This window comes from Callospermophilus lateralis, chromosome 3, assembly GCF_048772815.1.
Source record: "Callospermophilus lateralis isolate mCalLat2 chromosome 3, mCalLat2.hap1, whole genome shotgun sequence".
NCBI lineage: Eukaryota > Metazoa > Chordata > Mammalia > Rodentia > Sciuridae > Callospermophilus > Callospermophilus lateralis.
In genome coordinates, this window is record NC_135307.1 from 120898445 (window position 1) to 120915561 (window position 17117).

At 46.6% G+C, this 17117-nt stretch overlaps 1 pseudogene; it reads right to left on the bottom strand.

Moving 5' to 3' along the window:
• Nucleotides 1-8382: 8382 nt before the first annotated feature.
• On the bottom strand, nucleotides 8383-8593 carry LOC143394171 (large ribosomal subunit protein eL38 pseudogene; annotated as a pseudogene).
• Nucleotides 8594-17117: the final 8524 nt, after the last annotated feature.

The window sequence follows — 17117 nt, forward strand, 5'->3', positions numbered from 1 at the left end:
AGTAGTACCAGGGATTGCACTTAGGGGCATTAGATCACTAAGCCACATCTCCAACCCTGTTTTGAATTTTATTTAGAGACAGGGTCTCACTGAGTTGTTTAGTGTCTTGCTTTTGCTGAGATTGGCTTTGAACTCGTGATCCTCCTGCTTCAGCCTCCTGAGATGCTGTGGGATTACAGGTGTGTGCCACTGCACCTGGCCTGGTTATATATTTTTGAATTAATAACCTCTATGTCTTTGCTCATGCTGTTCCTTCTGCCTGGGAATTCCCTTTCCCTCCTGTGACATACTTCTTCTGTCCTCAGAGGTGGATTTATAGGAAGCTAAGGAAACCTCATACAGCCTGTTCCAAGGCCCTGGGGTAGGGGCTCTAGCAACGTGTTCTATTGACATTGAATTTTTAAAAATTTTCCACTAGGAAGATTATTTTGCCTGCAACTAAGCCCACTGCCTCTTTTCACTCCACTGTCTCCTCTGCCACTCAGTCAGTGGTCCTGTGCTTCAGAGCTGCAACATCAGATGGGGTGGCTTGGGGTGGTCTTGGGGATATTCCTGAAATCCCTTCCTACATGGAGACAGTTCAAAAATTATTATTGAATAAATGATGACCTCACTAACAAGCTCAACGCTCTCCCAACTCAAATTCTCCCTGGTGCAAACTCAAAATGCTCAGCTCAAACCTTACTATGTGGTCCTGAGGCATTTTAAGATGTCTAAATGTATTTTTAAGATTTAGAAGAGAAACTCAAAACACTGATGCAAGATTGAAAAAAAAAGTTTATTTTAAAAAGTCAATAAAGCTCAGACACACCATTGTAACTGCAGCTTGAAAAGACATTCTGAAATGTTTCTGTAAAAAAACTAAGGCATCTCAGACCCCAATTTGGCTTTGTCTGTGAGGGAACCCTTCTTTTTTTATTAATTTTTTAGTTTTTAGTTGGACACAATATCTTTATTTATTTATTTTTATGTGGTGCTGAGGATCGAACCCAGGGCCTCGCACATGCTAGGCAAGCGCTCTACCGCTGAGCCACAACCCCAGCCCAAGGGAACTCTTCTTTTGATTATTTTTCAATTTTTTAAATTAAAAAACCAAGAAAATATTCAAATAAAAATCAACAGAATATGAAACAGAAGCGATAAAAACAAGCAACGAGATAAACAGGAAAGTATTTTGGTATTGGGGAGTGAATTACAATATGTATTTCATTAAGAGGGAGAAACGTTGACAACGGCTAATGAATCAATTCATAGGTGGTTTGTTCAGCTAATGACGGGAGACCAATCACACGAACATATTTGAAAAAGATGTAAACTCCTTGTGGATTTGGAGTAATGACTGACATGAATGAAGATGCTCTGAAACTTACATACATTGCTACCACTGGTGACAAAGTGGTTACCTGGTGCTGTTGATTTAAAAAGAATTCGAGACAAATCCTTACATAAGAAAACTGGAAATGCTTTGAAGTTTTGCAGTTTATACATGAAAGATCCCCGAGAGACATTTTCCCAAATTCATAACAATTCTAACAATTCACTCGACTTTACAAATAATAATTCAATTTTGCTTTTGTATCCCCACTCCCCTTGCCTGTGAACACACACACACACACACACACACACACACACACGCACAGAGCCCTGTGTAAGTCTTAGGTCCCTTGAAACTGGAAATGGCTCAGTTCGTCTTTCCTGAGTCTCTTTGGGAAGCCTTCCTGTCTCCCACGGGTGGTGGTTTCCCACAGGACACAGGTCATGCCCCCACTTCACGTGGTGTCCTGTTCATTGATCTCTGCCTTCCTCAAGGGCAAGAACTGCACGATACAGTCTGAAGATGCTTAAGACTGTGAGAATCTGAGGGCAAGGGATCCTATGAGAAATGGCCACAGTCCTTGGAGCTCAGAGAATCACCTCCTGGGCACCAGGCACAGTTGCTCCCTTTGCTGCGATGCCTCTGTCCTTTTAGGAAGCTTCATGGGATGTGTGTTTCTCTCCCTGCTCTCTGGGAAAGACTGAATACCCATCCCAGCTCTCTTAGTGGTGAGCTGGTGAATACGGTGAGTGGGGGAGGGGTTGGGACCCCGGTAGCCTGACCAATGCAGGTGTTGGACTTGCTGGAGTCCATATCTGTGGGAGGCTGACAGGTAGGTGTCAGGGAAGCAAGACCAGGGATGCTAGGAGTCCATGGTAGGAAGGGGAAAGGGAAGAACTCTGTGTGTGTGTGTGTGTGTGTGTGTGTGTGTGTGTGTGTGTGTATGGGATGTGTTGGGGTGGGGGTGTGGAGAGATGCATCCAGAGGGCAGGGACAGTGACTAGGACTCTGAGAGAGGTCTGGAAGTGGGTTCTCTGGGGGGGGGGTGTCTCCACAGGTTTTCTGCCTTTATTTCTCAAATTCCCTTGGAGAGACAGGGAAACCAAAATAATTTCCCGCTCCCCCAAGAACGTTTGGCTTACTTTTCTGTCTTCTTTAAGCCTCAGTTTCCTCATCTGTAAATCCGGGAGACAGTTCCCATACACAATGAAGAGTATTGGGAAAAGAAGATTATATAACAGAAGTGAGTCCATCCATGCAGGAGTCCACATCTCCTCCGCTGAGCAAGTGCCCCTGGTGCAAAGTGGGTGCTGAGTTTGCACCCATGGCCGATGCTGACCGAGCACTCACCTGCCGAGCCTGGATCCGGGCTCTCCAGGTTTTCAGCACCATGCACCTTTGTCAGTTTGAAGCCACCCAGATTCCTGGAGTGGAAGCAGAGAATTCCGGGGCCACAGACACCCTTAGAGGATACCCGGGCCAGGGGTTTCCAAACTACTTTAAGCCACAGAACACTTTGTTTGAATGACACCTTATGTAGAAGCCCAGTATGTCAAATGGGATGGGGCTGGGCTGGTGGCAGCACAGGATGAGGGTCTCAGAGGCCCCCACCTGCTCACTTGGTCTGGAGGTATAAAGATCTGCTCCTGAAGAAACGTGCACTGAACCCAAAGCTTCACTGTTTGAGTCTAAATGCCTTACTTGGGGATGGTCAAGGGACACTGAAGAGTACAGAGAAGGAAGATAGCTGCCTGGTCTAACTCAGGAGGCCATTGCTTTCTCCTGGCCTCAGTTTTCCCATCTGTAAGGAGTGGAGGGATTCTGATCACCCTAGTTCACAGGCTGCTCCCATCTAACACATGGTGCAAGCGCCACCTAGTGGTGGTAGTGGGTTCTGCACCCGGGGGAAGCCTTGCTCTTTCCCCAGGTTTAGGCAAATGTGGGGCTGTACACAGGTGACCCTGTCTTCTAGCCAGGGTGGTATTTTTCCCGGTAGAGCTTTGTCAGGCACATTCTCTCATTCCTCATGTCCTCACACTGGGAAGAACATCAAGAGGCCTAGGGAGGTGGCATCAAGAGGCACAGTGGGAAATATTCCCTGTGGCCCTGCTGCAATTTTGGCATGATTTAGACCAAGGCCCTTCCCCTTGGCTGGTTTTTTGCAATGAAATGGGTCCAAGAGAGTTTTCTATGAATCCATGGCTGGGAACTTTATGAAATTCTTGAAATGTTGAGAAAATGTTGTATGTATTAGCTGTTTTAGGGGGTAAGAGCCCAGCATTTCATTTGCTTCCTTAAAGTGGCCTGCTACTCTGTTCATGTTAGCAGCCCTGATCGAGATGAATCCCAGGGCTCTGGGATTCTAGGGTCTTCCTTGGAATGTTCTCACACTCAAGGGTCTCAGAGCATTCACACTGGGCAAACGCGCCCCGTTTGCCAGAAACGTGGAGAAATGCTAAGGAGGTCAAAGAAGATGAAAAGCAGAAGCCCCCAGGTAAGGACCAATGACCAAGGAAATGCTGCTCAGTTCTCAGCAGCTGTCAGTCAGAGAAGGACCAGGGTTTGGTAGCTGAGCCCTGGAACTTTGCAAACCTTTGCCACCTGCAGGTGCCGTCTGGCTTTCTCACCTGGGTCCTTGGGGGACTTCAAAAACAAGAACTCACAACTGGCAGAACTGGGCATGTTATAGTCCCCATGGTCTGCGCCTGTCAAGCTGCAGTGATGGGTTGATTGTCTCAGGCTTCACTCAATTCCTCTCATCCCCAAGGTGCCAGAGGTGACCCATTCCAATCCTTCTGCAAAGCACCAAGCAGGGCACAGATGTGGAAGCTGAACACATTTAGTTAACTCTGGAGCCTCTGCTGTGTCAAGCACCATGCTAAGTATGTCACCATGATTAGTTCATTTGATCCTCACAATAGCCCTGGGAAGTATGTTTGTTTCCAACCTATAGTTGCAGACTTTGAGGCTCAGAAATGTTGGGTGACTTGCCCCAAATTAGAAAACTTGTAGATGGTTAGACTGGGCTACTAATCATGTTTGCAGCCTGTGTAGGTAGGGATTTTAGAAGTGATGGGAGGGGGTTCCCAAATGTGGTTTTCAGGACTTCAGGAGGCCCTCATGCCTGGCTGAGACCTGGGTGGGTAGCATGTTAGCCTAGGATGCTGATGATTTAGTTGGGATTTAGCCAAGCAGTGGGAGTTAGGTGCTCACCCCAGCTCTTTGCTGGCCTTCTTGCCAAACCAGCAGCCTCAAATTGCTCATTGACTGCTATTTGGGTTTCTCACTTCCTGGTGAATGAGGATCTGACCCTAACACTCCCAGGACCACACCCTGCTCTGCTCATGGCTGGGCTTGGGAGTCCATCCATGCAGAAGTCCACATCTCCTCCATGCTCCCCTCCAGGGCCTTCAGACTGACAGTTTCAGGGACCCCTCCCTGAACAAAGCAGTAGGGCCACACCTGCCTGAGAACAGGGATTTTCCTACTCCAGGCGCCTGCCTACTCTTTGCTCCCAACCCCAGGCAGCAACAGCTAAGAGGAAAGGGGAGGCTGACAGCTGTCACTTACCTGCCTTATCTTCCCCACCAGCCTTCTGTACTGGGGTGTCCAGGACATCTGGGAAACCATCACGATTTGATGACATGTTTCTCTTTGGAACTGGGGCCTGGGGGAATCCCGTCTAGACCAAGGTCTCCCAATCCCTTTTTTCACCATTTTAAGAAACATTGTGACCAGGTCCCATCCTGCCTGTCCCTGCCCCCCTGGTCACTGCTGCCTCCAAGTCATCCTGTGTCAACACTGGACTTTTCAAGAGTGCCTCTGACTCATCCATGACACTGTCACATAGTACTTGGATGACTTAAATCATCCCCATGTTCAACATGTACCCATTGAGCCTGTATGAGGTGCCACTTGTCTTATCTCCTGGGGATACATTCTTGTTCTGTTGATTCTCATGCCGCCATGCTTAACATAGGTCTGGACATATGGTCCACAGTCCCTACATCTGTTGAACAAGTGAACAAATGAATCTTAGAATGTAGCTAACTGAACCCTCTGTCAGTGCTTCTAGATGCTGCTTCTGGCAAGTGTCTGCCATCCTGAGTATATTTGTTGCTGCTTCTTCAAATTTACAGGCAGGATTTTGCCTTTGTCCCTATTAAATAGAATATATTTGTTCCAGGTGTCTGTCCCTCCAAACCCATGGTCACCTCTTTCCGTGATACTTTCTGATCCAGAAGTGGACCTGTATGGCCAGGCTTATCTGTCCTGGGGCTTCCTGTTGGGTTTGGCTAATAGGGAGCTCTCGCTGGAACCAGGGAGAGGTTGCGGTATTTATTTTCCTGACCCCCTCCTAGAGGGAGTTGTCCTTCATCCCCAGATCACCGTTTCTCTCCAGGTGGCCTCCTTGACATGATTTTCATCCTTCTGGATTCTGACAGCTGCTTCCTTCTTCCTTCATCCCTGAGGCTTAGGAGTGGGAACAGCTCTGCCAGTGCTACTCTGGGTTACAAAACTCTTTTCAAGGTTTTTAAAAAAACTTTTCCCACTTTTGTAAGTAGTCCCTTTATAAATAACCCATCTTCAAACGATCCTAATATGAGTGTGCCATCTGTTTTCAAAGGGACCCTAACTGCTCAAATGTTAGAGTTGCCCAGTGTCCCAGCCCCAGCCATCAACCCTGGCAACAATGACTACCACGTTTCTCCAAGCTCTCCACAAATACGGTCCCCTTCAGCCCCTGATTGATGTAATGAGGGGCTCATTTGAGGGATAGAACTAACACTCACTCAAAGCAATTTCCCAGAGATAGCTAGCTAGTAAGCACTGGAGCTGGGGGAATCGATCCCAGGGAGACTCAGCCCAGAGCCTTTGCACTAAGTCTGTGGGATGCTGACTTACTTGGTACTATGCTCAAATTCAGGGCATTTTAAAATAAGATAAGCTTGTCTACCAAATCCTATCCAAGTCACAGAAGAGTCTAATGAGTGGCTCTCACCACCTTCCAGGTGTCCAAGGCAAACTGGTTTCCTGTGACCTGGATGTATGATTATACGTCACTGCAACATGTTCATACAGTTGTCATATGATGTCTCCCTTAAATCTAGATGAAAAGTATCTCTGGCAAATTCCAAACCACTCTGTTGAGCCTATTAAAACAGGGAAAGAATCTGTAATGATCTCTCATCATTAGGATCCTTTTCTTTTCTTGGAAGTTTCTCTTGGTTTCCAATTTAGTTCTTTGACTCATGTCCCTTGACTAATGACCCTTTAGCTGTCACAGTTCTAGAATCCTGGTCTCCACTTGTTCTAATCATATTACCTTGAGAAAGCTATGCTGAGGCCAGATGCAGACCAGGAGAGAAACTAGAAGGAGTTTGACAGGTTCCTTGTACTTGGAGTTCCCTGGGGAGCTACACACTCTGCAGGGCCACCTGAGGAAAGCACAGGGGCTGGGCAAGGAACAACACTGGCTAGCTCTGTTGAAATGCACATTCACTGTGACAGAGCATATGGTTTGGGACTATCCGAAGTCTCCAGATGTTTTGGGGCTGAGCCAGGGTTTACATAAAAACAGCTACTGACCATATTGCAGATGTTAAGAGATCAGTTTTCAGAAATGCTTGGTTCATTGACTACTGTGTCCCAGGAACTTGTGGAGACAAAACAATTTATTCAGCCAATAATTTCTTGGTCTTTGCCTTAGTGTTGTTCAAGGATCTGGCCCCAAGTGTCCCCTTGTGGATGATCAGGGAGATAAATGACCATCATCTGAGGTGAGGAATTTCAGTAAATCCAGGTGGACATTTCCACCCATCTTCAAATTACCTCACTCTGTTGCAACAGCCGGAGCCAGCCATGGTCTCTTGACGATTCTTGGTTCTACACCCATTTGTGATCCAGGAGGGAAGATGGAATCCTGATCCCTAACCCAATCTCTTGGTCACACAGACTAGCATTTACCATACTCCCGCGTGCTCCCCTCTGAAGGCTGCAGAGAGGGGTTCCTGCGTGTTGACTTACAAGGCAGGTGCTTTCTCTTTTCAGGAGTGAGAGGAAATCGCTGTTGAGGACCTGGGGAGGTCTTAGTTATATGCTTTGTGTGAATAATACCTGTTCTGCAAGGAGAGCAGCTTGGGAGCTGCAGCTGAGAATGGGTGGTGATTACGCAGAGCAGCAGGGGGCTAAATCAACGCTTCTGATGTTAATCAGCTTCTTATTAGAACACGGGGCAGGACCCAGGAGAGCCAAGGAGCCCAGGGGACTGGCAGCCGAGTTGCCCTGGTAACCACATCCTAATTGGAGAGGGGTGACCTGGGCAAATGGAGAAGGTGAAGCTGAGGGATCTCCTTTCTCCATCTTTCTGTGCTGACCTTGGAGAGGGAACATGGAAGAGACAGCATGGCTGGAATGGCTCTTGAGGACCCCTGTCCTGGGGTCCTCACACAATGAGCCAGAGTGCAGAAAGCTTCCAGAAAACTTGGAGCACCAAGACCACAAAACACAGCTTGGAGGGCTTCTGACTCCAGGGAGAGAGTCGAAGTAAATCGCAGGCCAAGGCTGCCTCAACCAGTCCAGCAACTCCTGAAAGTTAGTCAGCATTTGACTCCCATGATAACCAGGTTCATTCATTCTCTTATTTATTTATTTTTTTTTTAGTTCAGATTCCAATTCTCTGGCTGCCTACATTTCTTTTTTATAAACAGGTTCATGTACAGATGTTCCTTGATTTATAATGAAGTTATGTCCTGATAAACCCATCAGAAGCTAACGCATTAAAATGCATTTGGTACACTAACTTCTGGATGTCATAGCTCGGCCTAGCCTATCTTAGACATCCTCAGAATGGTTGAACTTGCCTACCATAGGGCAAAAAATCCCCAAATCCTATTTTATAATAAAGTGCTGAATAGCTCATGTCATTTACTGAATACTGCACTGAAAGTGAAAAACAGAACTGTGGTCTGGGTATGCTTTCACACAGTACTCTATAAATTTAATTAATTAATTAATTAATTTAGATGTTTAAACATTTTAATGTAGCTCACATCGGCTGCTCTGGTTCATTTCAGCTCCTTCACGGCCCAGCCTGGGAGCAGGGACCGCTTCAGCTTCTCTGCTTTCTCCTGGTCGATGAGCAAGGTATAAAGGTATATGCTACATCGAACTTTAAACTTCACATTATCCTTGTTTTTATTGTTCTTGACAGATTTGGCATCCTTTCAAATGGCTGTGAGCAGAAAAATCTTTGATTTCCTCAATTTTCCGTGGCATGGTGATGACGTGGGTAGATGGCACACATGGGCACTTCTCCCTGAGGACAGCCACAGACCCTCACGGCTAATACTGTGAACTGAAGGGAAAGGAGAAAGTACTCTATAAGTGTAATGGCAGCTTTATTATTCTGAAATGAAAAACAAATTTGAGCATGCTTTGCTTTTGACTGGGATTGGAAAGAAAATCTTTTCTGTGAAGGGTCACTTCCACAGATACTTCAGGTTAGCCATAGCCTCTGCCCCTTGACTCAGCCTTGCATGTGCAGTGTGAGTGAGAGGTGCATGGTCAAGGTCTGCATGGACAGGCAGAGCTGACCTGGACTTTGACATGGTCAGGGGGGCTGTAGTCCACTGACCCCTGCTGGACCCAATAGGCATCACTTTGCTCTTGGAATTAAAGGAAAGGATCTGGTGGCAACAACCAACATGGACTGGCAGGGGGTGGCCCGCTGGACTGCTGTGATTAGAAGGAGCCTAAGTCTCTGTGCAGGTTTGGTGGAAAGGCTGCTGGGATTGATTAGTGATGCCTGCCTCTGGCCCAGGGATGGAGAGCAGCGGTTGTGTGCTGGGTATCTGCAGATCTGCTGGGCAGCCTTGCGTCTGGCAGAGTGAGCTGGATTACCAGGAACACAGGTGGACCAGTGTGAAGGGAATGCTCAGAGATAGAGGTGGCCCTGTGGGAGGTAAAAGGGCACTTCCCGTTTAGACACAACTAGTCACCGTGGATCTGCCAGATCCGATTAATATAAACCAAATGCCTCCTCTGTGGCATCCACTAGTCTAGGAGCTGTGTCCAGCCTTTCTTTCCTCAGGTAGCCAAATGCCACAGCCTGAGAGGATCCTGACACTAGTGAGAGGCAGGTCAGGTCTCTCTGCACCAGCACTGCTGGGCAGGATCTTGTGTGTCAGCTTCCCAGTGTCTGGCAGCTGCTGGGCGGAGGTGAGGTTGGCCCAGGACACTTTGTCACACAAAGCCAGGGTCTTTGCCCTTGCCCTGATTTTTTGTTCAGAGCTGCCTTTATTTCCTGGTTTTCTCTCTGGAAATAGAATCTGCCCTGAACTTGTTTGGGCCTGGGGTCCTCGCTTAGCTTTTATTGGCCTCAGTCTAGTCCTGAAGCTTCTATCCAGGGTTCCACTTTACTCCAAGGGTTCCCAGAACCACCATGCTTCTCAACACCCTCTTAAACCCTGTCAGCACGGCACTTGCTCCATTAAAGGAACATCATCACTGTAAGGTGCTCTTCGGCATACCCTGGATCAGAGCCACGTGCTGCTTTGCCACTGTGACCTTGATGATCAGCTCTCTATCCTGGGGCCAGCCCCACAGTCCTGAGTTCTTTTTGGCGAGTTGCCACATTTATCACATCATAAGGAGTCACATTTCTGACATTGGCCAAATGACTCCAGCTCTGAGCACTAATCTGCCAGATTTGCGGGTTTGCTTCAGATGCTGGCTTTCCTATTTTGGGCCTCTCTGTATGTTCACAGGGATAGATTATCGGGTCATATCGGGCTCTAGAATGTGCTGCTTCCTGATGGCCTCTGTCCCTCTCCATGAGCCTCTGGGACCATTGATCTCTATTGGATCACAGTTGTTCCCTCCATGTAAGCCTGGGGGTGGGGGCAAAAAGAGGAGACACGGGATTATGATTCCATCACAGACATGACAAGGCCCTTAACTAACCAAAGTGGCACAGAAACCAGTTTGTAAATTTTGATAAGATTTTACTAAATGATTGGGATAAAGTTGTAATTTCACATGAACATGTCCCCACCTGCTCTCAGCCTGCCCATGGTAGTGGGGCCTGCTCACCCCGACCACAACAGCCTCATGAGCCTGCCTGTGTCCCCTGGAGTCTGAGCTGCATGCCTGATGAACAGCAGAAATGATCACTCCCTTCAACAGAAACTCCACTCGAAATCACAGCTTCCATCAGGGAAATGACATCAGAACACAAGAGTGCAAGATCCGCATGCCTCTAAAAGCCAAGAGGGTCTTGGTTTTGAGTGCTCCGTATGTGGAACATTAAACATTCTGGGTTGAGCTTCCCACACCAGGCCCTGTGGGCCTATTTATAGAGGTGCTTCTAACACTGGGCAACAGTGATACTTTCCCCTGGAGCTCAGCCTCATAAGCGCATGCACAGCTTCTCAAGAACAGCAACAGTATGTAAACTCAGAATCGTATAAATCCACTGGAAAATGTAGATATGTTTCTTGCCACACGGAGAGAGTCAAGTCTGTAGGGCAGATGCAGACTAAGACATGAACTGGTAATACATTACCTTAGGGAACATGCAGCTTCTTACCTTTGGGATGTTATGTTTGCAATTGGGATTGCAAAGTACAATCCCCTGGGAATGCTCAAGAACCTGAGGCCTGCACCACCCTTGGAACAATAACTTCAGAAGCTCTTGAGGCTGGCCTGGGAATTAGCATTTTAAAAAGCTCCCAGGTAATTTTAATGTGAATTCTGAATTGGAAATGCCTGCTCTGAAATGCCCACATCCTGGCATTGGGTGGAGTTAGTCAGGACCGGCTGGGTTATCCTATAGTAACTTGTTATTCCCAGGATCTTAGTGGCTTCTCACAATGACTAATTTTTCCACCACACTGCCTATCTGTCCACTGAAGGTTGGCAGGGAGCAAGCTAATGGAAGGTTCATTATTGTTGATGACGCCATTTGGTTCCATTGGTTTCCAAGGCAGGGAAGGGACTGCTTGAAGGTCCCACCGTTTTGGGGGCTGGAAGTAGCCTATGTCACTTCCTCCCACAGTCCATTGGCCAGAGCTGATCACATGCCCTTTCCTAGAACCAGGAAGCTGGAATGGAAGACGGCGGCGTGTGCTGACAGATGTGGGATGAACGCCATTGTCTCTGCCACATTGGCAATTTTCACATCTTGTCTCCCCATACTGACTGGTTCTTACTTCACTCAAGGTTTCATTAAGGAAGCTTTACCAGAAGGAAAAACAGTTAGCTATAAAGTAGTGCTCAGGTTTAAGTCTCCATCACTTTGAGAAGAACTGCCTGCCTTTTTGGTATATTTCTAGCTTCCACAAGTCTCATCAAAGTTTGACAGAACATGTATATATTTTCCTCTGGTCACTTGAATGCAATGTCAACCATTTCACAACTTCCTACTGATTTGTGGCTTCTTAACGTTTGTAGCATGCTGTTTTAAGTATGGCAGCTCTGCGGGGCATATTTTGTAGGCCAATTCCCTCTCACCGACTTTCTATTTCAGAAGTCTCTTTTTGTTTATTGCATGCATTTATTGTTCCAGGAAACATTTTTAAAAAATTGAGTGTTAAAAAATTTGGTTATGATTTCTATTGAGATTAGTTATCTTTACAGTATTATCTTCTGCTTCAAGGAAATGCTCTGTATTTATAATTATTAAAGTCTTTTGGGTTTCTCAATGGATGTTAGCATTCTTTTCTTTATAGGTCTTACATATTTCTTATTAAGTTTATTTTCAAATAGATGTCTATGTGTGAGTGTGTATATATGTTCATATAATATGTGTATAGGATATTTTTCCCATCACGCTTTCTAACTGCTTATAGATAGTATTTAGGTGTTTAAGGTTGCTATTGAAAGATATATATTCATTTTATAATAATTCACTTTACTAAACTCTAATGGATTTTCTTTCCAGGTAGAAAATTATATTGCCTGGAAACAAGTATAATTTTGTCATGTCCTCTCTTAATAATTTCATGTCTTATTTATTTTCTTACCTTGCTGCATTGATTAGGCCTCCAGAACAATGTTCAATAATAATAATAATAGAGGTGTTCTTGTCTTACCTTATCTTAATGGTAATGACTACAGTGTTTCTCTATTATTTTTTATGTTGATTGGTATTTGGGGATAGATATCTCTATTACACTAAGATCATGTTCTCAGTTCACAGAATATATATTTGTTAGTTGCAGAGCAGGCTGAACGAATGTTAGCTGCAGGGTACGCTGAACACTTGACCCTCACCCTCACCTGTCTGGTTCCTTATTGCTTGTTTGCTTCAAGGCTGAACACTCAACCCCACTCAAGGCTGAACACTCAACCCCACTCAGGCTGAACACTCAACCCCACTCAGGCTGAACACTCCACCCCTCACCTGTCTGGTGCAATGGAAACCCAAATCTAGCCCCTGCCCCGTCTGCCTGAGGGCAGAAGATGACACCCTTAGCAACTATGATCCAATCACTGTAAGCCAACAAGGCAGCTTGCAGACCCAGAGGCCCCATTAGATTTTGGCTATAAAAACTCTGTCCTGTGGGGGCCTCCTCTCTCTTTGCGCTCTCTCTCTCTCTCTCTCTCTCTCTCTCTCTCTTTGCCCCCTCCCCCTCTTTCTCTCTCTCTTTCTTCTCTCACTTTCTCTCTTGTGCTTTGCTCTCCCCCTCGTTTTGCTCTTTCCCTCTCTCTCTCTCCTCTCTTTCCCTTCTCTCTCTCTCTCTCTCTCTCTCTCTCTCTCTCTCTCTCTCTCTCTCTCTTTCTCTTCTTTCCTTGTCAATCAGACACCACCACAATAAAGATCTCTTGGTTGCTCTGAGTATCGTGGTCACTTTCCTTTCAATATATATTAGTAATATTTTATAAAATACTTTTTTGATTGATTATATGCTTCTTTTATGTCCAGTTTTTTGTCCTGTTGATGTGATAGTAATAATTTTTTAATCATTATATTTAATCCCTGAGGAATAAAAATGAAATTCTTTGCCTTTGCATCTGAGACCTTTTAAAGATGGACTCTCAACTGACATTTCCCATCTTCTCTTCAAACTCACTTCCTCTGTGCCTGACAACAGGTGTCTCCCCAAACACGCAAGGTGCTTTCTAACTCTTCACATAGGTCACATCACTTTGTCTGAAAGGGAGTACCCATATCTTCCAAATGGGTATCCCTGAGCAATCTTTAGACCTAGGGTAACCTAGGGTAACCGGGGGTGCTGGTTGGCTGGGACAGTTCTGGTTTGTGCTTTCTGCCCCAGTGAAATCACCACTCTTGAATGTGTCTTAGGTTGGAGAGTGAACTATATGGCCACCCTCCCTTAAGATCAATTGTCCCTGCTCCCCCTTAAAGAGTGGAACTTCTCCCTCTGGGTACCCACACCTCTCTGTATGTATTTTCACTATAGCACTGAATGCAATGCATACTCCCTCAGTGCTAGTGAGCTGGCACCCAGTAGGTGCTTGATCCATGAGCCAAGGTTGTTTGTTGAATGATAGTTTGTTATGATTTCAATTTTTTTTAATAAGAAGAGCTCTTCTTCCAGGGTACCTCCTCCCCACAGTACCGCTCTCTGAGGCTGATGGGCGGGCCAGGCAGCACTGGCAGCACACACCCTCAGTGCAGTGGAGACCTTGCTGCTTCAGGTCCTTGGGAAACTCAAACCATGGCTTGGGGGCCTCCAAAGGCAGGGGAAAGAGGAGGGGAAGGAGAGAGGTCCAGAAGGTAGGAAGAAGGATGGAGGAGAACAGAAAGAGCAAAAGAGAGGAAGGGAAGACAGTGGCAGACTGAGGAGAAAGGGAGGGAGAAGGGAGGAGTGGAGGAGGAGAGTAGGGGACAGTGGCTGTCCCAGAACAGGGCCCTGCCCCTAGTGTGGCTCTCATGCAGCTATTTAGGGAGGTGTTAATTTCTTAGCTATTTGGGGAAGTTTCACAGGCAGATCTATCTTGAATTTCTTGGGCTTCACCAGCCTATGATTGCAGAATGTCACATTGCTTCTAACTACTCAAATTAAAGTAAGATGAATCTTTATTGCCTTTGCTGATAGCTATGACTCCTCCGAAGGATCAGGGCCTGCAGCCCTATTTTGGGGGGTTTTTCAGGTGCAGTCTCATGTTTGTACAGAGGGGGCCTCTTTGCATCTTCCATCTTCTCTTTGCTTCCTCTGATATCCATGACCCTGGGTGGGGCCCCACCTTGCAGAGCCCAGCCATTCCAGTGATACCCTTGCTCCCACCCTGGCCTCAGGGAGGAGAGACTCTGTTTCCCTCTTGCTCCTCAGGCTCTCCCCTTAATTTCTTCTGCTTGGCAGACCCCAGGCAGGCCCTAAATATTCTGAGCATTACTGAGAATTATGAGAGAACAAAGAAGAAGCACAACCCAGGGGTGCCTATGAAGACGTCCATCTTTAAGGTCCTTTTCCACGCTGGGCCAGTACTGTGGTGCACGCCTGTGATCCCAGAGGCTCAGGAGGCTGAGGCAGGAGGATTGTGTGTTTAAAGCCAGTCTCCACAAATTAGCAAGACACTTTGAAACTCAGTGGGGCCCTGTCTCTAATAAAATATTTAGAAAAGGGCTGGGGATGTGGCTCAGTGGTTAAGTGCCTGTGGATTGAATTCCCAGTACCAAAAAAAAAAAAAATAAAATAAAATAAAATAATCAAAGGTCCTTTTCCAGGACCTGGCCCATTTTGCGAACACGCTGCCAGGCTCCTCTCCTCTCCACCCTTTCCCCATGTGACCCCTGAGATGAGGCAATTTTACCTCCTCCCAGGCTCACCTCTGAGGACTATTTTAGTTCTCTGTCACTGCTGCTAACAAATGACCACAAACCAGGTGGCTTAAAATACCAGAAGTCAATTGTTTCCTAGTTCTGGAGGCCAGAAGTTCAAACCAAGGGGTTTCCCTGGGTGGCTCCTCTGGAGGCTCTGAGGGAACAAACTGCCCCTTGCTTCCTCCTAGCTCCTGGTGGCTGCTGGCTGTCCCCGGCATTCTTTAGGTTTGTAGATATGTCACTTCAATCTCTGCCTCCACCTTCATGTGTTCTTTTCCCCCACGTACCTCAGATCTCCTTCTCCTTACTCTTTTAAGAACACCAATCACTGACTCAAGGCCCATCATAAATCCAGTATGATCTCGTCTCAAGCTCTTTTAACTATATCTGCAAGGACCTGATTTCCAAATAAGTTCACATTTGAAGGTAGTAGGGATTAGTACTTGGCCATTTTTTTTTTCCTTCAAGGCCCCAATTCAACCTGTTACAGAGTCCTATTGCTTCCAGGATGGGCACTTTCCAAGAGGGAGCGCCTTTCTTTCTATACCTACCACAGTGTGGTCTTGCTCTCTTGCTGCAGTCTGGCTGGGCACAAATCACGAGCCACTCAAGCAGGAACAAACTTTATTTCTGAACTCCACCAGCACAAACTCCACACACGCTCCCTGGGAACTCTCCCGAACGCCACCCATGTGGCTCCTCCAGGAACCACCAACCAGAACTCCCTCCTCCAGCACTTCCCCAAACAATGTGAACTCTCCAGGAATCCCCCTGAGAACTCCAAAGAAGGGCGAGAACTCCTAAGTAGCAGGCCCAGTCGGACAGCAGGGGTCTAATATACAATTGAATCAATCCAGCATCATCTTAATGGCTCTCCTCTCAACCAATACTATTGGCAAAATGCCAGGGGCCATTCTGACTGGCTGTGGCTCTCAGCACTCTCTGATCTCCAGAGACAGCTAGATTGCCTCCAACACCCTGGGCCAACAGCCACCCTCATTCCCTTTGTCCTTATAAGGGGCAGCGTGCAGCTGTTGCAGAGTGAACCAAATGGGCCATGGTGCCCTGACCATTAGGAGGGCGGTGCATGCCATAACCTGAAGGACACAGAGCTCTGAATGCTCCTGGAAGAGAAGCAGAGGTGGTAACAGAGGTCATTAACTCCCTCGGGGTAGTCACAGTTTAGTTGGAGTTGGAAGAGAAAGGAAAGTCTGCCAGTGTCTTTAGACCCCCATAGAAGGAGGTCAGACCTCCAAGGCTCAAGTCTGTTAATAACCTGGTGCCGATAAGTGAACTTAGAAGGGACCGCCGTGGACACATAGTCCAGTGTTTCCTAAATGGACGTAGGCATTGAATAGGGGGTGAAGAGAATATTGAGTTTTGTGATCCAACCAGTAGAGAAACCCAGCTTAATCAGATACATATGCATTTCCAGACTGAAGAACTTCTTGTTATCTTAAGCCAAGGGTTGCAAAATGAAATGTGCACGGGCCAGGCAGGTGGTGGAGATGAGTGTGTTGGACCAGTTGGGGATCATGGGACACAAGAGGATGTTACCCTATGGTACAGGCACTTCTGACCTAATGTTAGAAAGCAAGGGGACATGGGCACAATTCACAACTGCCAGGGAGAAGTGGTCAGTAAACATTCCCCAAAGTATTCACGTGGCAGACTGTGGAGGGGGAAAGGCTGTGTTGCAAACTGTAAATGCGCTGAGAAAAGCCATGAAGAGCCAACAAGAGTTCTACCATAGATGGACCTCTTTCTTTACTATTTACCAGTTAGTATGAGCTATTTCAAGTTGTAGAAGAATAGACTGCTTGTCACCACCCGGAACTGAAGACCTGAGTTCAGAATCCGCCTCCGGCTTTCCTGCTTCTTAATTATGTTACCTGGAGTAAGATGCTAAACCTCTTGGGCTCTCTGGCTCTCCATTTGGTATTGATTGCTGTGTAACAACCCATCTCAAAACGACAATAATTTCTTTTGCTCTGTTAGGCATTGGCAGGGTGC